General features: G+C 38.3%; 1 protein-coding gene across 5 annotated transcripts in view; it reads right to left on the bottom strand.

Annotated features, from left to right (window-relative positions):
* Nucleotides 1-22421, bottom strand: part of Kiaa1328 (KIAA1328 ortholog) — a 226847-nt gene that overhangs the window by 60608 nt on the left and 143818 nt on the right. The window lies entirely within an intron of this gene.

Below are 22421 nucleotides of genomic sequence, written 5' to 3' on the forward strand. Positions count from 1 at the left end.
TAGTTAATAAAATGTAATTAATAATAAAAATTTAAAAAAAGTTTAAGCTGGGGAAAAAAAAAGAAAACCTTGGTGTGGAATATGCAAGGAATGTGAGACAGAAGGCTGAAGAAAAAGAGGCAGGAACACAAAGGTGAGGCACCAAAGCCAATGTATTTATGATGGAACTATAATAGGTGACACAAGTTTGCTATATTGTCATGTGTGAGAAGTGGAGAAATGAAGAACAAAATCTCTTTATTTACACCAGGGATGGGAGGAACACCTGAGGATGGGAGGAGTGTGGAAACAGTGACTTTGATTGGCATGCCAAAGTCCTACTGAGATAATGATGGAAACAATGGAAGAATGGAGCATAGTAGGGCACACTGAGATTCACATAAGCAGGCAGGTTAATAAGAAAAATGTAGGCATGCTCGCCTTTTTCTTATCAAATGTGGCAGGAAGAGAGGGCTCTGTCACAAGTAGTGTTCTCAAAAAAAGATACTGATTTTTGGAACTGATTCATAGCCTGATAGTTCAAATTATCTAGAAAAGTTTTAGTTAGAGGATATCTGTAGTCTCGCCCATTTGTAGAAAATGAATAGACTGCCTGAGAGCAGCCCTATCTCCTCCTTGTCTGTTTCCCTCTCTTCTTTTATCCAAGCTCCCTAGGGGATTCTGCAATCATGGCTGTTCTTTTGAAGATTATTTCCCCTTGTGCCCAAAATTCTAAACTCCAAAGAAAAGCCACATCTACATGATTAAGATGTTAACTGCTAAATAACCTTTTCTTTTCTCTCCTCTTCCCTCTTGTTTTTCCTCTGTATTTACAAACCCACACACCAGTGAGCCCTAGACTTCATCAGATTATGTGCTGGTCTTTCGTACTCTTTTGTTCTATGTATCAACGAATACAACACTTTGACTAGTTATGCATCTCTCCATTGGCTGTTGTCCACTGCTCAATGAGACTTTTCTGATCGTGATTGGGGGCAGCCCAGGTCTTGGTGCTAGAATCTGAAGCTGAAACACATTTTTGATTTATGATAATTTCAATTTAAAATTGGTTTGTCAAGTAATCAAGTAATGGACATAAACAAAATCTTAAAGAATGAGCAGACAGGCAGCTTCAGGAGAGATGTTTAGACTGTAATTAAGACTAGATGAAAATTTTAAAACTGAAAATTACAGTAGCTGATACAAAAATTAGAAAATGAAGACAGACGCATAAATGCTAAGTAGACTTTATAACAGAATCAACCTGAGACATATGTTATTTATGCAGGAGAATGATATTACATATGATGTTCTATTAACATTAGAACAGTAATGGCCTGAAGACAAGGGGGATATCTCTAACATGCTGAAAGAAGACAAATTTCTCACCTCAGAATTTTCTATCTCATAAACTGTCCCTCAAAAAGAAGAAATAACATTTTAAAATTAAAAACGGAAATTTTACTTCCAGAACACCTGCACTACAAGAAATAACAGGATGTTTTTCAAGTCACAGAAAAATGACACCAGATGGAAATTTGGATCTATAAAGAGAATGAGAAGCATCAGAAATAGTACATGAGTAGATAAATATAAAAGGCTGTATTTTTTTCTTGAAAATTATATGAATCCTTAAAGGCAAACTGATAACACTACGCTGTCAGGCTTATGTGTACTGAGATATAATATATATGACAACAATATCACAATTAACAGGGAATTAAATGTTCTAATTCAACAGAAAAGATCCTACTATCTATACAAAGTGGCACAGCGTTCCTGCCACAGTCTACTCTAAGTCAGGGAAGCATTCTGAACTGGCTACAGAAACTACCAAAAGGAACAGCGGGGGAGCTAACAAAAAAACATATATTATTTTTTCCTTTAAGGAGAAAAATTTCTTGAGTTCTTTATATATTCTGTCAGGGTTGGCGAAGATCTTTTCCTACTCTATAAGCTGCTATTCCGTTCTACTGACAAAAGAAGCTTACAGAAGCTTTTCAGTTTCACGAGGTCCTGTTTATTTTATTTTTTATTTATTTTTTAAACAATTTTTATTTTTTATATTAATAACAGGCTACTTACTTTGTATCCCAGCCATAGCCCCCTCTCTCATTCCTTCCCAATCTCACTCTCCCTCCCTCATCTCCCTCCTCCCTGTTCCTTTCCAAGTCTACTGATAGAGGAGGTCCTCATCCCCTTCCATCTGACCCTAGCTTATCAGGTCTATTCAGGACTGGCTGCAATGTCCTCCTCGGTGGCCTAGTAAGGCTGCTCCTCCCTTGGGGGATGGAGTGGGAGTTCAAAAAGCCAGCCATTGAGTTCATGTCAGAAATAGTCCTTGTTCCCCTTACTAGGGTACCCACTTGGATACTGAGCTACCATGTGCTACATCTGAGCAGGGGTTCTAGGTTATATCCATACATGTTCCTTGGTTAGAGAAACAGTCTCATAAAAGACCCCTGTGCCCTGATATATTTGGTCCTTGTGGAGCTCCTGTCCTCTTCAGATCATACTAACTCCCCCTTCTTTTATGATTCCCTGCACTCTGCCAAAGGTTTGGTTATGAGTCTCAGCATCTGCTTTGATACACTGCTAGGTAGAGTCTTTCAGAAGCCCTCTGTGGTAGGCTCCTGTCCTGTTACTTGTTTTCTCCATCCCATTTGTCTTTCTAAGTGAGGATTGATCATCTTACCCTGGGTCCTCTTTCTTGTTTATCTTCTTTAGGTGTATAGATTTTAGTATGTTTATCCTATCTTATAGGTCTAGTACCCACTTATAAGTGAGTATATACCCTGTGTGTCTTTCTGCTCCTGGGATACCTCACTTAGGATGATCTTTTCTAGATCCCACCATTTGCCTGCAAATTTCATAATTTCCTTGTTTTTAATTGCTGAGTAGTATTACATTGTGTAAAAGTACCACAAAAATTTGGCTATGAGTCTCAGCGTCTGCTTTGATACCCTGCTGGGTAGAGTCTTTTAGAGGTCCTCTGTGGAAGGCTCCTTCCTGTTCCGTTTTCTCCCTCTTCTGATGTCCATCCCGTTTGCCTTTCTGAATGATGATTGATCATCTTACCCAGGGTCCTTCTTCTTGATTGGCTTCTTTAGGTGTACAGATTTTAGTATGATTATCCTATATTATATTTCTAATATCCACTTATAAGTGAGTATATACCATGTGTGTCTTTCTGCTTCTAGGATACCTCACTCAGGATGATCTTCTCTAGTTCCCACCATTTCATGATTTCCTGTTTTTTATTTGCTGAGTAGTATTCCATTGTGTAAATGTACCACAATGTCTGTATCCATTCTTCAACTGAGGGACATCTGGGTTGTTTCCAGGTTCTGGCTATAACGAATAAAACTGCTACAAACATGGTTGAGCAAATGTCCTTGTGTGTATTTGAGCATCTTTTAGATATATGCCTAGGAGTGATATAGCTATCTTGAGGAAGCAGTATTCCTAATTGTCTGAGAAAGCACCAGATTGATTTCCAAAGTGGTTGTACAAGTTTACATTTCCACCAGCAATGGAGGAGGGTTGCCCTTTCTCCACAACCTCTCCAGCATGCATCATCACCTGAGTTTTTGATCTTAGCCATTCTGATGGGTGTAAGGTGAAATCTCAGGGTTGTTTTGATTTGCATCTCTGATGGCTGAGGACGTTGAGCATCTCTTTTAAGTGTTTCTCTGCCATTCTATATTCTTCTACAGAGAGTTCTCTGTTTAGCTCCATACCCCATGTTTTAATTGGATTGCTTGATTTATTGCCTTTTAACTTCTTGAGTTCTTTATATATTCTGGATATCAGCCCTCTCTCGGATATAGGGTTGGTGAAGATCCTTTCCCATCTGTATGCTGTTGTTTTGCTCTGACGACAGTGTTCTTTGCTTTACAGAAGCTTTTCAGTTTCATGAGGTCCCATTTATTGATTGTTGCTCTTAGAGCCTGTGCTGTTGGTGTTCTGTTCAGGAAGTTGTCTCCTGTGCCAATGAGTTTAAGGCTCTTCTCCACTTTCTTTTCTAATAGGTTTAGTGTTCCTAGGTTTATGCCGAAGTCTTTGATCCACTTGTACTTGTGTTTTGTGCAGGGTGATAAATATGGATCTATTTGCATTTTTCTACATGCAGACAGCCATAAGTTAGACCAGTAGCATTTGTTGAAAATGCTTACTTTCTTCCATTGTCTGATTTTGGCTTTTTTTGTAAAAAATCAAGTGTCCAAAGGTGTGTAAGTTTATTTCTGGGTCTTCGATTCGATTCCATTGATCCACCTCTGTCTGTTCCTATGCCAGTACCATGCAGTTTTTAATACTGTTGTTCTATAGCACAGCTTGAAATTAGGTATGGAGACACCTCCAGAAGATCCTTTATTGTGGAGGATTGTTTTAGCGATTCTGGGTTTCTTGTTACTCCATAATATGAAGTTGAGAATTTTTCTTTCAAGATTTGTAAAGAATTGTGTTGGTAATTTGATGGGAATTGCATTGAATCTATAGATTGCTTTTGGTAAAATGGCCATTTTTACTATGTTAATCTTAGCCATGAGCACGGAAAATCTTTCCATCTTCTGCTATGTTCTTCTATTTCTTTCTTCAGAGACTTGAAGTTTTTTTTCATATAAGTCTTTGACTTGCTTGGTTAGAGTTACCCCAAGATACTTTAGGTTATTAGTGGCTATTGTTTCCCTATTTCTTTCTTAGCCCATTTGTCTTTTGTATATAGGAAGGCTACTGATTTTTTGAGTTAATTTTGTATCCAGCCACTTTGCTAAAGGTGTTTATCAGCTGTAGGAGTTCCTTGGTAGAATGTTTGCTAAGCAGAGAATTCTCAACAGAGGAATATAGAATGGCAGAGAAACACTTAAAAAATGTTCAGCATCCTTTGTCATCAGGGAAATACAAATCAAAACAACTCTGAGATTTGATCTTATACCTACCAGAATGGCTAAGATCAAAAAACTAAAGTGCCTTGCATTTCATAGCAGCTTTATTCGAAATAATCTGGAAACAACCCAGATGTCCTTCAATTGAGGAATGAATACAGAAATTGTAGTATATTTACACAATGGAATGCTACTCAGCAATTAAAAAAAAGGAAATCATGAAATATGCAGGCAAATGGTGGGGACTAGAAAAGATCATCCTGAGTGAGGTATTCCAGAAGAAGAAAGACACACATGGTATATACGCACAATATAGGATAATCATTCTAAAATCTGTATACGTAAAGAAGCTAATCAAGAAGGAGTATCCTGGATAAGATGTTCAGTCCTCAGAAAGGCAAATGGGATAGACACTGGAAGAGGGTGAAAACAGGGAACAAGATAGGAGCCTACCACAGAGGAACCCTGAAAGACTCTACCCAGCAGGGCATAAAAGCAGATGTTGCGACTCATAGCCAAGCTTTGGGTAGGGTACAGGGAATCTTAAAAATGAAGGGGGAGAAAGAAAGACATGGAGCAGACTGGAGCTCCACAAGGAGAACAACAGAACCAAAAATCTGTGCCGGGGAGCCAAGGCCACCTCGTGGAAAGTTACAGACAGCTGCAACAAGGTCGTAGGTGAGAGATTTACCTTTCTGGAACCTATGAGACATCTGTGTGTCAGGCTAGACATTTTGGGATATCTTAGCTGACATTCTTGTAGTATCTCTTTTAGTAAACATTCTTGTGGTGTTCTGCATCATCATTAATCACCCTGTTATGTTTTGTAAACTATATTGCTGACACATTTTCCCTTCCTGCCTTCTCCCTATAAAGTTGTGTGAAAATTTTCAAATAAATGAGAGTGAGATCAGATTATAGACTTGCTTTCATTCTTTGTGTCTCCTTGTCTCCGCTTCATCCTTTTCGACCCTCCTTAGGAACTCGTTGAACTCCCGCTTGACGGGACAAATCTGGGCCCAGGGGTCTTTTGTAGACTGATACTCCAACCAAGGACGATGCATGGAGATAACTAGAACCCTTGCACAGATGTAGCCCATGGCAGTTCAGTCTCTAAAAGGGCTCCCTAGTAAGGGAAACAGGGGCTGTCTCTGACATGAACTCAGTGGCTATCTCTTTGATCACCTCCCCCTGAGGTGGGGGACAGCCTTACCAGGCCACAATAGAAGACAATGTAGACAGTCCTGATGAGACCTGATAGGCTAGAGTCAGATGGAAGGAGAAGAGGACCTCCCTATCACTGGAGTGGGGAAGGGGTATGGGAGGAGAAGAGGAAGAGAGAGTTAGATTGGGAGGGGTTGAAGGAGGGGGCTACAGCTGAGATACAAAGTGAATAAATTGTAATAAATAAAAGAATTTAAAAAATTAAATTAAATTTAAAAAACCTCAGTGACAATGCATGCTGGAGAGGCTATGGAGAAAGGGGAACCCTCCTCCATTGTTGGTAGGAATGCAAATTTGTACAACCACTTTGGAAATCAATCTGGTACTTTCTAAGAAAATTGGAAAAAGGAAATCATGAAATTTTCAGGCAAATGGATGTAACTAGAAGAGATCATCCTGAGTAAGGTAACCCAGAAACACAGGCATGGTGTATACTCCTTATAAGTGGATATTAGCTGTATAATATATGATGGCAATCTCCAGACCTAAAGAAGCTAAACACTGAGGACAACTGTAGGGAGGATGCTTAAATCTCATTCAGAATGGCAAATAGGAGAGACACCATAAGTGGTGGAAGAGAGTAAACAGGATGGGAGCCTATTATAGAGGGTCCTCTGAAAAGATTCACCCAATAGGAGATGCTGTGAATCAGGCTCAAACTTTGGGCAGAGCGCAGGGAGTCTTATGGAGGAAGAGAGAGGTGGGAATAGAACAACATGGAGGGGACAGGAGTCCCACAAAACTAAAAGACCTGAGTCCAGGGGGTCCTGCAGAGACTGATGTACCAGTGGAGGACCATGCATGGAGAGGACCTAGACCCCTTGCTTGGAAGTGACCAACTGGCAGCTCAGTCTCCATGTGGATGAGTGAGGGGAGCAGGGGATGCCTCTATAACAAACTCAGTTGACTGCTCTTTGATCACTTGCTCCTTGCCAGGCCACAGTGGAAGAGGATCCATGCAGTCCTGATGAGACTTAATAAGTTATTGGCAGATGGCAATAGTGGAGAACTTCCCCTTTCAGTGAACTAGGGGAAGGAGAACTACAGACTCAAGTAGCCTAGTATGATAGGGGCATACAGAGATGGAAGCACAAACCAAAGAGCATGCATAGACTGGACCTAGGCCTCCTACATGTATGTAACCAATGGGCAGTTTGATCTTCTTATGGGTTCCATAGTAAGTTGAGTGGGTGCTGTCTTGACATAGACTCTGTTGCTTGCTTTCTATCACTTCCCCATAATGGGGCTGCCTTGCCTGAGCTCAGTAGATGAGGATGAGCTCAGTCCTGATATGACTTGATGTTCTTGGGTCGGCTGGTGGGGGTGGTCCATTTTTCTGAGGAGAAGAGGGGGGGGGATAGGAGAAGAGGGTGGGAGGAAGAAATCAGGAGGAGAGGAGGGAAAGGGCTAAAATCAGGATATAAAGTGAATATAGAAATTAAAAATAAATTAAAAGAAAAATAAAAAGCAATGGATTATTGAAACATGCAATAAAGTGTTTATATTCCTCAAACCTTGTGGCTAATGAAAGACATTAAATATATACATATTATATTATTTTATTTGTATGAATATTTAGACCATGCAAAATAATTTGAAGTGATAGCAATCAGACTGCTGGTTGTTTAGGACAGGAACTATAAGGAATATAATGAAAAATTAAACAAAGTACTTTTTGGTGTGATGGGTGCCACTTACACAAATATATAAGTTAGTGTTTTCTGGACTTGACATGGCTGTTAAACATGATTCAAATGTCTGTTGTTTGTTTAAGACTGACACAAAAATCAAGCCAGTCAAAATGGCATCATGGATGAAGGATGAGCTCATGAAGTCCCACTCTTATTTGAGGAGTAATTAGCACTTGATGGAGGCTAGGAAAGGGACAGTCAGTTACTCACACTCCAGTTGGTGACTTGAAACATGTTGGAAGCACTAACTGAACTCAGTGGATTAAAAACAGGACATTAAGATGGGAAGGAGACATGGTGGGGGAGGAGCTAGGAGTTGAAGAGGAGCAGGAGGTATATATGAACAAAACACATTAAATATATACATGATATTCTGAAAGAATAAATAAAAAGTACATTTAAAAAAAGAAACTAAGTAGAAAGCAGAATTATAGGTAGAAAATATGTCACTAAAGGAGTCTGAGATGATAAAAGTCAATAGCAACATGTTTTTCCCAAACCACATAGACTAAACCGCACAGGCAGGCACTGGACAATGCTCTGTACCATAAAACATGCATGAAGTCAGAACCCAGTTGTCAGCTAGACAGTATTTCTTACTATTTTTACAGTCCAGATGAACTATGTATAGAATTCACTGAATAGTTATGACATTTAAAGACATGGAATAGAATTTTCAGGAATAGTGGTTATTACTTAGCATTGAATGGAGCTATTAAATTGATGGAAAAATGATCAGATGAAGATATTAGAAGAAATTAAATCCACAAAATTTAGAATTGGTACATCTTTGTCTTCCTCAAGTTACTAGGATTTTATTAAGCGATACCTCATGTTTCAACATTATAAATTACCACTAAATGGAAGCTGAAAAATCCTGCTTTGGAGTGGGGAAAGGTAAACCATCGTACTAAAGCATGCTGGAGTTTTCTTTCTCTTTTGCCTATGTCTCATGTTGCGATAGTCTGTTCTTGAATGGCAAATTTCAAATGTCATTCAGGACCAATTGAAAAACCACTTGTATTTGCATTCCTTAAAAAGCAGAAAAACATTAACCTTTTGTTTTATTGAATTTAAATGCCAGGGAAATGCTGATGTAGTCTTGGGAGACTGAAATACTTTTATAAGGAAGAATAGCTGTCATTTATTAGCACAAAAAACAATTACTTGATAGGATGCCTTCTGACAAAAAGCAGATTGGTATTCTCATCATAGAAAAGGCATTATATATATATATAAAAAAATCCAGCCTAGACCTCTGAGACTTGAATAATTTAAAGCTGCATTTGGTGCAATTTGAATTTTTCTTTAGGGAGGCAAAGTTAAATACCTTTAATTTGTTCTAATTATTTCAAATTTGCAAGTTAATTATGGCTGATCATTAAATAACAAAAAGGACTATCGTCTCCATAGAGTTTTACCTCCTACCCTCTGCATTACTTAAGCTAGATTTTAGTATGCATGAATTAACTTTCTAAATAATCACACGGTTTGACTAAATGGCTCAGTAAAATGAGCTCTGATCCTCAGAATAAGCATTAATGGACATTAGAAATGCTACTGGGACTCATGTTACTTACATTATAAGTATTTTTAATGGAGCCTTATTTACTAATCTTTATGTACTGCTCAAGTTAGAATGCCATATAGATACATTATTCTGCTTTACTGGAGAAAAAGTCCAATCTTGGAGACAATAAAAACAAATGTTCATTTAACACCAAATAAATTCATGTTGAAATTTATGCAGAGATGCAATGATGGAATTTCACTTGTTCTTGCTGTTCACCTCAGTAAATCAATCTAGGCCAGAGGGGTTACTCACTCTTTAAACAGAGTATTACTGATACATTATGTGACTCAAACAGCAAAGGGAGGTTAGGTAATAAGCGCTAGAGGAACATTTATATTCCATCCACTGCTTTCAAAGAAAGACTTGGTGATGTTGTCTGCTTTCCAGCTTCTGGGCACTATGTCTAAGTATACTGACAAACAGTGAACATGAAGCCTGATGTCACATAGCCATAGTGCTTAGAAATTTTCTTAAAAAGCTTTCCTAATATCCCATATAAATCTTCCCAAAGGTAGCCCTGTGATTGAACAAAATATTTTGAACAAAATCTTCAAAAGATAAAATTTAATAAAAGAGATACTCAGTATGCTCATGGATCTGCTTTTCTACTTCAGAAACATCAATTTAAGTTTTATTTTCACATATCCAGTACATTGAATCACAGAGCCTACTATGTGTTGGTTCTGTGTTCAGGCATGGAAGCACAGACTGGAATAACTATCTTTGAATACTTATGGGCAAACAAGGAGCAAATAGGTAGGTAACTGCATATACAATATAGTATATGGTGTTAGGATGAAGTATAAGAAAAACATCACAGGGAGGAGAAAACAGTAATAAGAAGCTTTGATGAAGGGCGGAAGGGAAAGAAGAGACTGAGGTAAGAGAAGTCATGAGGAGCGGTGATTTACTATGCAAAGGCAATGGCATGGTCCCTGGTTCTATGATATAGCACGTCTATGGACAATTTATGTCATAGGCTAGAGATGGCTCAGCTATTGAGCACTTGTTGCTCTTCCAAAGGACTTAGGTTTGATTCTGAGTACCCACAGGTAGATCAGTTCCAGGGGGTCTGACCTTCTCTTTTGGCTTCAACAGGTCTATGCACATGTAGTATACAGACTATGGAGAAAACATCCATGAATTTAAAAGTTAAAAACGAAAAGAATTTATTCCAGAGCCCTTAGCTGTGCTAGGTAGAATGATGGTCTCTGGAAAATAGCCATGTTAGAGGTGCTATAGATGTAACTGAGACAGAAGGTGGAAAAGAAAGGAGCAGTTAGGGAAGTTCGGTAGTTGAGAAGACTAGTTTTGTTATCAGGCAGAACTGCGTAGTGTTTAGCTATCTGTAAGTTCTGGCAGATGGGGTTTCTTAAATGGTCTTGGCCTCAAAGGCATCTCATCTAAAAACATTAGTTATTCATTATCAACTCCTGCTGTCATTACTATTATATTAGGCAAAATTTTAAAAGTTTAGAGAAATCTCTGGTTCATAGTAGATGATCAATAAATATTCACAGACTGGCTGAATAGATGGGTATTATGATTACTGAGATTATAGAGGAATAATGTAGAGATTAAGTGGTGAGTTATGGAAATGTTTAATTTGAAAGATATGCAAATGACTCCTGACAGACCATATTATTATGCAGTTGTAATGACAGGTTAGACTTCAGGAAGAAACAAGATGGAACCTGGCACAAAGACTATAGAGTAACTGGCATATAAATATGATCTAAGCTTATGAAAATGAGCTGAGAAGATGGAATAGGATAGAAGAGGGCAGAGAAAAAGTAAGTAAAAGCCAGCAAGGAAATAATCTCCAATGAGGAGATAAGCTGAGAAAGAAAGAATACTCACAAGAAAACAAAGACTTGAGAAAGTTATCAGTATACTAAATCAACCTATAATACTTGAAATTAATCTTGTTTGGTTATAATGTGTAAATCATTTTCTGTATTGTTGGGTTTGATCTGTTAAGTTCTACTAAGAATTTTTATATCTATATTCATTAAAGATAGATGCTTATAGTTTACTGGTTTAAAAAAATGAGGTTAGCAGTGTCACTTGCTTTTGGAAAGCCATGTAAGATGAACTTGGGGCAGTAGCTCAGTAAAGTGCTTGCTTTGTAATCACAGGGTTCAACCTCCAGAATCAATGTAAAAGAAGACAGGCACAGTAGCACACTTACAATCCCAGTGCTGGGAGACAGGGATAGATGGATCTCTGGAGTTAATTGGGAACTTACTGCTTTTCTTAGCAAATCTCAAAAAAAAAATTCATATATATATATATATATATATATATATATATATATATATATCAACAAAATAAATCACAGACAGCACTTAAGGAACTGTGAGGTTGAGACTGTCCTCTAGCCTACACATTCATGTACCTCCACACACATATGCATTCTCATACAACAAAATGAACACACACACACACACACACACACACAAATATACACACAGCAGAAAAATGTCTTAGGAATTAGGAAAAGAATAATAACTATGGTTTTAGCTGAATGACATAGTAGTTTGCAAATAAGTGGAAGGTGAAGTAGAAATAAATAAGCGAGATGGGCAATAGTTCAATAGGAGATGAAAATGAGTTTCAACTTTGCTTTAAGACTATGGAGCTGCAGCAGTTAAGAACCATAGCAGTTACCAGCATGGCAAGATACCAGAAAAGGTACAGTAAGTGTCACACAAACAGTGGGGGTAACTAACAACTGCCTCATTGGACCTAAGGCCCATAACAGGAGTGAAATCATGTCTTCTATTGAGAACCTAGCCAACTTCTCAGGGTTAGTAAGGTCACGGACCTCCAAAAAGATCTACAACTGCCACTTTACTGAAACAGCATATTTTCTTACTACATTCTAAGTTTTGTTCTTATACCCAGAGATAAATGTAGCTACCAACCCTCATCAAAGAAACTCATTATAGCAAATGGAGACCATCAAAGAAAACCACAACTGGATACGATGCAGAGATCAACAAAGCATTGCATACCCAATCCCAACAGATATATCTACATCACAGCCCCTCCACCTTTGGCTCAAGAAACATCTCAGAAAATGTTGGATAGAAAATGGGTGGATAGATTAGAGGAGACAGAATTCTAGAAAGTCTACCGTAAACCACTCTCTCCTAAAAATGGCTGCACCAACAAGACAAGAACAATGGCAACAGCAACAAAATGGTAATGTTGAAGGGGAACCAAGCACTGGGATGGGATCCCACCACTAAGAACTGAAAGTTATTAATGACTGCTGAGAAAAGAACAGTTGGCCTTATCCAGGGATGAGTCCTCTCTATTGGCTATCTAACACTAAGTAGTCAGCCTTGAAACCACACACACAACGGGTTCTATTAATTATACATATACATACGTATGCACATGTGTAACAATAATGAGGAAAGAGAGACTTACCAATTTGAGAGTGTGGGAGCCAGTGAAAGAGGCTGGAGGAAAGCAAAGCAGAAGGAAAACAAGATGGAATTCTATTTAATTACAAATGTGTAGGAATAAATTTTAAAATGTCAAAAAAGAATAAGCATTCTTCAGCATGTTTGTAGGTAGATTAGAAAGATTCAGAGAGGAGAGGAAAAGCATAGAAGCTCTTGCTGTATGAGGCAGTGACATGGTGACAGTGGATAGAGGAAGGGATATGAATGAGGCACTATGGCAGAGACCTTCAGAAGTGAGAGAGACATCTAAGCAGAAATTTTCAATTTGACTTTAAAATGCCCACCTAGAGAGAAGCTAGTGACCTCACATGTCTCACATAGTACAGCAGGTCTCATTTTGAGTGAAGATGTACTTCACTCAAGGCATTTTAAAGGCATTTTTAGAGTTAAATTGGCTTCATTAAAGCCAATTTCATTAAATTTTTTCATTAATTTATTCTTTCAAATATTATATACTGACTGCAGCGTCCCCTTCCTCCCTTATTAATATATTTTTAAGTATGTCCAGAGCTACACACTTAAATGAAGAACTACAGGCAATACAGACTGCTAAGTTTTCTCCAGTGACAAGCTCCCTGAAAGGCTATTCAATCCCAAGTGGTCAGCCTTAAACACATGATATGAGCAACACTAAATGGACTCAGTAGGCTGGAGTGTACTCCTTCTCTCTTTCTGTCATCGGTGAAAAAGTCATGAATTTTAGAGGCATGGGGGGAGAAGAGGAACATTTGGAGGGGTGGAAGTAATACAAATTCATCACTCATGCATTGAATTCTAAAAATATATTTAAATAAAACAAAATTAGTTCTACCAGAAAAGAAGGAAGACACTAAGAAGATTCTTTAAAAAATAGAAAGTACAGTTTCATAACAGTTTATAACTTACATTAACCTTAAAAGTATTTTGTTTTAATTTATATTATAGCAAATACTAATGGCTATTATGTCAAATACTGTTTTGGCTAATTTTCTACTTCTGTGTTAACATACCATGACCAAGGCAGCTTATAAAAGAATATTTAATTTAGGCTTACAGTTTCAGAGGGTTAGAGTCTATGATGGTGGAACAAAGGTATAGTTTGACAGTAACAGCTGAAATCTTACATTTGATCTGCAAGTGGGTGGCAGGGGAAGTGAGAGAGAGAAGTAGAGAGGGATAGAGACAGAGACAGAGAGAGTCAGACTGGGAATAGTTCAAGACTTCTGAAATCTCAAAGCTTGACACCAATGTCATACCTCTTCCAACAATGCCACACCTTCCAATCTTTCCCAAACAGTTCTACCAACAGTGGACAAAGGATTTACACACACACACACACACACACTCTCTCTCTCTCTCTCTCTCTCTCTCTCTCTCTCTCTCTCTCTCTCATATTCCTATGAGGGATATTCTCACTCAAACCACCACACCTATCCAACAGGTTTGTTTGTTTGTTTGTTTGTTTTTAGGTTTTCAATGATAGAGTATAAGGGGGTCTTGACATCATAATATTCAATGACTGCCACTCTACACACTAACAAATGATGAGCCTAGACGTATTTACCAATATATACATATATACTTTAGTGTTCAAAATAGCTTACAACACTAAAGAACCCTCAAAGTTATTCTCACATAGTCATTTCTACCTCTCTAATCCAAATCCTATAGCCACTGTTTCCTCCAACCACATTTTTGAATTTCAATTTTTAAAATATTTATAATTTCTCATTTCCCCTATCTCCTTTCTTCCCTTAAGCCTATCCCATGTGCTCCTTTTCTTCCTCTCAAATTCATGATCTTTTTTCTGTTACTGTTTTTTACATATTCATTACATATATGTATATTACATATGTATACACACATATATATGTTGTATATACATATATATTATACACATATAATGTATATGTGATATATGCATGTATAATATGTACATATGTGATATGGATTACATATGTACATACATATGTAATATGTATATATTTAACATATACTGTATGTTATAAAGAAAACTATACTTCCTTTAACAAATATATGTATATATATGTGACAATAACAATGAAAACACACACTTAAATATACTAATAAAACCCACTGAATCCATACAAGTATTACTTGAATGTATATGCTTTCAGGGCTGACTGATTGGTATTAGATAGCCAATTAGGAGGCTAATCTTTGGGGAAGAGTATTTTTCCAACTCTCAGCAGTCTTAAGATGCCTGTCTTTGTCTAGGGGTGGGATCCAAGGAGGTTTGCCCCTTTCATGTTAGCATGTCTATTGGTGGACATAATGACATTTTTATCTCTTACAGAGTGAATGCCAGGGAAATGGGATCAAACAGAATGCAGCCTGTTTGAACCTCACTTGAGTTGTTGCATGTGTAGTAGATAACTTTTCTGCCAAATACTACTCTATTGTACTGATAACTATTTGGGTATATTCATATGGCATGCAGGTTTTAGCCAGGAAAAATAAAGCATTCAATTAACTATAGGACCCACCCTAAATTTCAGTCATAAGGCAAAACAGAAAAAGCTGTCAAAATCTGAGTACTAATAAAGCCAGATTTTAAAATGGGCCCCATTCCTTTTACTTTCAATTCAAATTTTGTGAAAGCTTTGAAAATAAAGCAAAGCTGATGCAAGAAATTACTTGAGCCCAGGAATTTCAATAGCCTGGGCAACACAGTAAGATATTGTCTCAACACAAACACCCAAGTTCTCTAAATAAGGATAGTAATTTACATTAAGATGTATAAGTCCTGTTTGTTCAAGGAAAGTCACTCACTTTCAAATATGCTTCCTGAAAATTCATACAGAACTGCAGTTCCAACTTGTTCTCCCTCAAAATACACAATTGTTTTTTTAAGCCTGATTATTCAAACAATCAATGAGAGGCCATCATAAGACTTTGGATACTATTAAGAGAATTCTTGTTCAAATGTTTTTTGTGAAATCAGCGTTTTCTTCCTGCTATATTTCTCCTTCAGAGTCAGAAGGCTTATAAAAAGAACTAAGATACTGTGTCAATAACTGTGGTAAGTAATATTAAAGTAAGTAATATATGCAATGATTAAAATATTTTAATACTACAGCATGGAGTAGTCACAAACCAAATGAAACACTGCAAAATCAAGATTAACTTGTAAAAATAAATGAATATCTTCTTCGATTTATTTTCATTTTCTTTTCTCTTTACACATTTCAGTTTTTTACAAATGAAGCTTGTTTCAATCGTATTTTGAGAAAGTGCCTTCCTATGTAGCACAGGCTTTAAAATCACAATCTTTCTACTTCAGTTTTCTGGGTTGTAAGAGAAGACAGGCATACATTGTCATGCTGTGCTGAGATTAAAACTTTCATCTAAGAATAACTGTAGACATCTCATCATTTCCAAAGCAAATACGGACAATTCCCATATCCTGTCACTGATCTTTCTTTACTGTAAGTACCATATAAAACTACTGCACTAAGAAAGCAAACAAGAAAGCAGCACTGATACACAAATATAGACTAACCTCCAGCTACCTGGATTCCACCAGTCATTACCTGTCTTCCTCCGTGATCATCTAGTATTTACAAGACATCACACTGCATTTAGGCATTATATCTTAGTTTCCTTCTCTCTTCTTCTGTAATTTATCTGACCATTTTGCAGAAGCACTGGCCAGCCATCCAATGCCTCTCAACCTGTATGCCTCCTTTGTTTTCTCATGATTAGTATTCTTCGAGGATTTAAAAGGATACTCAAGAAGCAAACATAGTAGTGTATGCCTATCGTACCCGCACTTGCCGCAGTGGTCCTCAACCTGTGCATTGCAACTCTTTTGGGATCGAATGAGCCTTTTATAGGAGTTACCTAAGACCACTGGAAAACACAGATATTTACATTACAATCCATAACAGTAGCAAAATTAAAGTTATGAAATAGCAACAAAAATAATTGTATAGTTGGGGTCACTACAACATGAGGAATGTGTTAAAGAGTCTCAGCACTAAGAAGGTTGAGAATCACTGACTTGGAGACTGATGCGAGTGGATCCCAGTCTAAAAGGATCTCAAGTTCAAGGTCACTCTGGGCTATGAATCAAGACTGACACAAAACTAAGGCAAAACTAATACTGCAGATGTGAAGTTATTCATCACATTACAGCAGCTATATGGTACCAACATGTCTGGATTGCTCGTGAGGTTGAGCTCAGCTGTTTGATTAGATTAGTGTCTGCCAGATCTCCTGCTGTCCACAGGAGATTGCTATTTGTAGCCTATGCTCAGAGGAAGTGCAGATTCACTTTGTCTTCACTAGGGAAAAAGTAATTAAGGACCTGAAAGAATGTGAAACCACATCCTCTCTCTTGTATTTATTCATAATATAATTATATTTTTAGTTTTTTTAATTTTTTATTAATTACACTTTATTCATTTTGTAGCCCCTCCCTCCCCTCCCCTCCTGATCCCACCCTTCCTCCCCTTTCTGCATGCATGCCACTCCCCAAGTCCACTGATAGGGGAGGTTCTCCTCTCCTTTCTGATCTTAGTCTATCAGTTCTCATCAAAAGTGGCTGCATTGTCCTCTACCGTGGCCTGGTAAGGCTGCTCCCCCCTCAGGGGGAGGCCAATCAGATTATGTCAGAGGCAGTCCCTCTTCCCATTACTAGGTACCCACTTGGACACTGAACTGCCATGGCCTACATCTGTGCAGGGGTTCTAGGTTATCTCCACAAATAGTCCTTGGTTGGAGTATGAGTCTCTGGGAAGTTCCCTGTGTTCAAATTATCTTGTTCTGTTGCTCTCCTTGTGGAGTTCCCGTCCCCTCCAGCTCTTACTATTTCCCACTTCTTACATAAAATTCCATTCACTCTGCCATCAGTTGTCCATCAGGCTCAGCATCTGCTTTGACAGTCTATACTGCAGAGGCTTTCAGAGGCCCTCTGTGGCAGGTTCCAAGGTTGTTTCCTGTTTTCTTCTGGCTTTCAGAGGCCCTCTATAGCAGGTTCCGAGGTTGTTTCCTATTTTCTTTTTCTTCTGATGTCCATCCTCTTTGCCTTTCAGGATGGGGATTGAACACTTTAGTTAGGGTCCTCTCTTTTGCTTAGTTTGTTAGATGTAGATTTTAGTGGGTTTATACTATGTTGTATGTTTATATGAGTGAATATATACCATGCGTGTCTTTTTGCTTCTGGGACAACTCACTCAGGATGATCCTTTCCAGGTCCCACCATTTACCTGCAAATTTCATGATTTCCTTATTTTTCATTGCTGAGTAATACTCCATTGTATAGATGTACCACAGTTTCTGCATCCATTCTTCAGTTGAGGGGCATCTGGGTTGGTTCCAGCTTCTGGCTATTACAAATAAAGCTGCTACAAACATGGTTGAGCAAATGTCCTTTTTGTGTACTTGAGCCTCTTTTGGGTATATGCCTAGGAGTGGTATGGCTGGATCTTGAGGAAGCGCTATTCCTAGTTGTCTGAGAAAGCGCCAGATTGATTTCCAGAGTGGTTGTACAAGTTTACATTCCCACCAGCAGTGGAGAAGGGTTCCCCTTTCTCCACAACCTCTCCAGCATGTGTTGTCCCTTGAGTTTTTCATCTTGGCCATTCTGATGGGTGTAAGGTGAAATCTCAGGGTTGTTTTGATTTGCATTTCCCTAATGGCAAATGAGGTTGAGCATTTCTTTAAGTGCTTCTCTGCCATTCGATATTCCTCTACAGAGAATTCTCTCTTTAGCTCTGTTCCCCACTTTTTAAGTGGATTACTTGGTTTGTTGCTTTTCAGCTTGTTTAGTTTTTTTATATATACTGGATATGAGTCCTCTGTCAGATAAAGGGTTGGTGAAGATTCTTTCCCAATCTGTAGGCAGTCGCTTTGTTTTGATGACAGTGTCCTTTGCTTTACAGAAGCTTTTCAATTTCATGAGGTCCCATTTATTGATTGTTGCTCTTAGAGCCTGTGCTGTTGGTGTTAGGTTCAGGAAGTTTTCTCCTGTACCAATGAGTTCTAGGGTATTCCCCACTTTTTTTTCTAGCTGATTTAATGTGTCTGGTTTTATGTTGAGGTCTTTGATCCACTTGGACTTCAGTTTTGTGCAGGGTGATAAGTATGGATCTATTTTCATTTTTCTACATGTAGACATCCAGTTGGACCAGCACCATTTGTTAAAGATGCTATCTTTTTTCCATTGTATGGTTTTGGCATCTTTGTCAAAAATCAGGTGTCCGTAAGTGTGTGGGTTTATTTCTGGGTCCACTGTTCGGTTCCATTGATCCACCATTCTGTTTCTATGCCAGTACCATGCACTTTTTATAACTGTTGCTCTATAGTACAGCTTGAGATCAGGGATGGAGATACCTCCAGAAGATCTTTTATTGTAGAGGATTGTTTTAGCAATTCTCGGTTTCTTGTTATTCCATAAGAAGTTGAGAATTTTTCTTTCCAGGTCTGTAAAGAATTGTGTTGGCAATTTGATGGGAATTGCATTAAATCTGTAGATTGCTTTTGGTAAGATTGCCATTTTTACTATGTTAATCCTGCCAAGCCATGAGCATGGGAGATCTTTCCATCTTCTCATATTTTCCTCTAATTCTTTCTTCAGAGACTTGAAATTTTTTTCATACAAGTCTTTGACTTGCTTGGTTAGGGTTACACCAAGGTACTTTATGTCATTTGTGGCTATTGTGAAGGGTGTTGTTTCCCTAATTTCTTTCTCAGCCCTTTTGTCTTTTGTATACAGGAGGGCTACTGATTTTTTTGAGTTAATTTTGTATCCGGCTAATTTGCTGAAGGTGTTTATCAGCTGTAGGAGTTCCCTGGTAGAGTTTTTGGGGTCACTCGTGTATATTATCATATCATCTGCAAATAGTGATAATTTGACTTCTTCCTTTCCCATCTGTATCCCCTTGATCTCCTTCAACTGTCTTATTGCTCTAGCAAGGACTTCCAGCACTATGTTGAAGAGATATGGAAAGAGTGGGCAGCCTTGTCTTGTCCCTGATTTCAGTGGGATTGCTTTAAGTTTCTCTCCATTCAGTTTGATGTTGGCTATAGGCTTGCTGTATATCGCCTTTACTATGTTTAGATATGTGCCTTGTATCCCTGATCTCTCCAATACTTTAAACATGAATGGATGTTGGATTTTGTCAAATGCTTTTTCAGCATCTAGGGAGATTATCATGTGCTTTTTTTTTCCTTTCAGTTTGTTAATATGGTGGATCACATTGATGGATTTCCATATACTGAACCACCCCTGAATACCTGGGATGAAGCCTACTTGGTTATAGTGGATAATATCTGTGATGTGTTCTTGGATTCGGTTTGCAAGTATTTTGTTAAGTATTTTTGCATCAATGTTCATAAGGGAGATTGGCCTGAAATTCTCTTTCTTTGTTGAGTCTTTGTGAGGTTTAGGTACCAAGGTGACTGTGGCTTCATAGAATGAGTTTGATAATGTTCCTTCTGTTTCTATTTTGTGGAATAGTTTGAAGAGAATTGGTGTTAGCTCTTCTTTGAAGGTCTGGTAGAATTCTGCACTGAAGCCATCTGGTCCTGGGCTTGTTTTGGATGGGAGACTTTTGATGACCGCTTCTATTTCTTTGGGGGATATAGGACTATTTAATTGATTTACCTGGTCCTGGTTCAACTTTGGTAAGTCAAATCGATCAAGAAAATTGTCCATTTCATTTAGATTTTCAAATTTTGTGGCATATAGACTTTTGAAGTAAGTCCTAATGATTGTTTGGATTTCCTCAGTGTCTGTAGTTATGTCCCCCTTTTCATTTCTGATTTTGTTGTTTTGGGTGGTGTCTCTCTGCCTTTTAGTTAGCTTGGCTAAGGGTTTGTCGATCTTGTTGATTTTCTCAAAGAACCAGCTCTTTGTTTCAGTGATTCTTTGAATTGTTTTATTTGTTTCCCATTGATTGATTTCAGCCCTGAGTTTGATTATTTCCAGCTGTCTACTCCTTTTTGGTATGTCTGCTTCTTCTTTTTCTAGGGCTTTTAAGTGGGCCATTAAATTGCTTGAATGAGCTGTCTCGAATTTCTTCTTGAAGGCACTTAGTGCTATGAACTTTCCTCTTAGCACTGCTTTCATTGTGCTCTACAAGTTTGGGTATGTTGTGTCTTCATTTTCATTGATTTCTAGAAAGACTTTAATTTCTTTCTTTATTTCTTCCCTGACCCAGCTGTCATTTAGTAACAAGTTGTTCAGTTTCTATGTGTGTGTAGGCTTTTTGCTATTTCTGTTGTTGTTGAAATCCAGCTTTATTCCATGGTGATCAGACAAGATACAAGAGATTATTTCAGTCTTCTTGTATCTGTTGAGGCTTGCTTTGTGACCAACTATATGGTCTATTTTGGAGAAGGTTCCATGAGGTGCTGAGAAGAAGGTAAATTCTTTTGTGTTTGCGTGTAAAGTTCTGTAGATGTCTGTGAGGTCCATTTGATTCATGACCTCTGTCAGAGATATTGTTTCTTTGTTTAATTTCTGTTTTGTTGACCTGTCCTTTGTTGAGAGTGGGGTGTTGAAGTCTCCCACTATTAATGTGTGGGGATCTATATGTGGTTTAAATTTTATCAATGTTTCTTTTACAAATGTGGGTGCTCTTGTATTTGGGCATAGATGTTCAGGATTGTGATGTCTTCCTGGTAGAATTTTCCCTTGATGAGTATGAAGTGTCCCTCCCCATCTCTTTTTATTAATTTTGGTTGAAAGTCTATTTTATCAGATATTAGAATGGTTACTCCTGCTTGTTTCTTGGGTCCATTTGCTTGGAAAGTCGTCTTCCAACCTTTTACCCTCAGGTAATGTCTCTTTGTGCCTTAGGTGTGTTTCTTGTATGCAACAGATTGCTGGGTTTTGTTTACGTATCCATTCTGTTAATCTCTGTCTTTTTACTGGAGAGTTGAGTCCTATGATGTTGAGAGCGATTAATGACCAGTGGCTGTTAGATCCTTTGATTTTGATGTTGGCTGTGGTCATCAGGTTGTGCGCCTGGGTCCCAGCTCTGGCTCCCTCCGGGCTGGCCTCTGTGGCGCCCGCGGAACCCGAGTCTTTTCCAGGGAATGTCTGGGTGACCTAAGGTCGGTCCCAATTGTTTCCTGCTCCGTGGGGTTATCTCTCGACTGGAAAATCCAGTCTGTGATGTTGTGGGCCCACAGTTCAGTCTGGGACAGTGACCAGATCACGCTGGGGTGTAGCTCTGGGCTGGCGACCAAGCGCCTGTTGGAACCAGGATCTCTTCCGCGGTTTAGCCAGGTGAGTTAAAGCTGATTGAATCCCCCACCGTGGGGTATCCTCTCACCTGTGAAACACAATCACTTGTGTTTTATGGCCGTGAGTTCTGATTGCTAGTCACTGTGACAATCCTGCTGTGCTGCTCCTCAGAATGAGAGTCCTCCTTGCGCCACCATCTTGCCCCCATCAGGTCTATATTTTGAGTTTTACCCAATGTCATACTAATATTTTTGTTGTTTAAGTTGCTCAAATTTCCTTGCTCTCTAGGGTTGCATATATCTTTCATTTTGTCTCTCTCATCCTGACCATAACCTGTTTTTCTAAATTTTTTTTTCTTAATTAGAGAATGGGATTTAGGAAGTAAGGTTTACATTC

This window comes from Psammomys obesus, unplaced genomic scaffold (genome assembly GCF_907164565.1).
Source record: "Psammomys obesus unplaced genomic scaffold, mPsaObe1.curated_primary_1811, whole genome shotgun sequence".
NCBI lineage: Eukaryota > Metazoa > Chordata > Mammalia > Rodentia > Muridae > Psammomys > Psammomys obesus.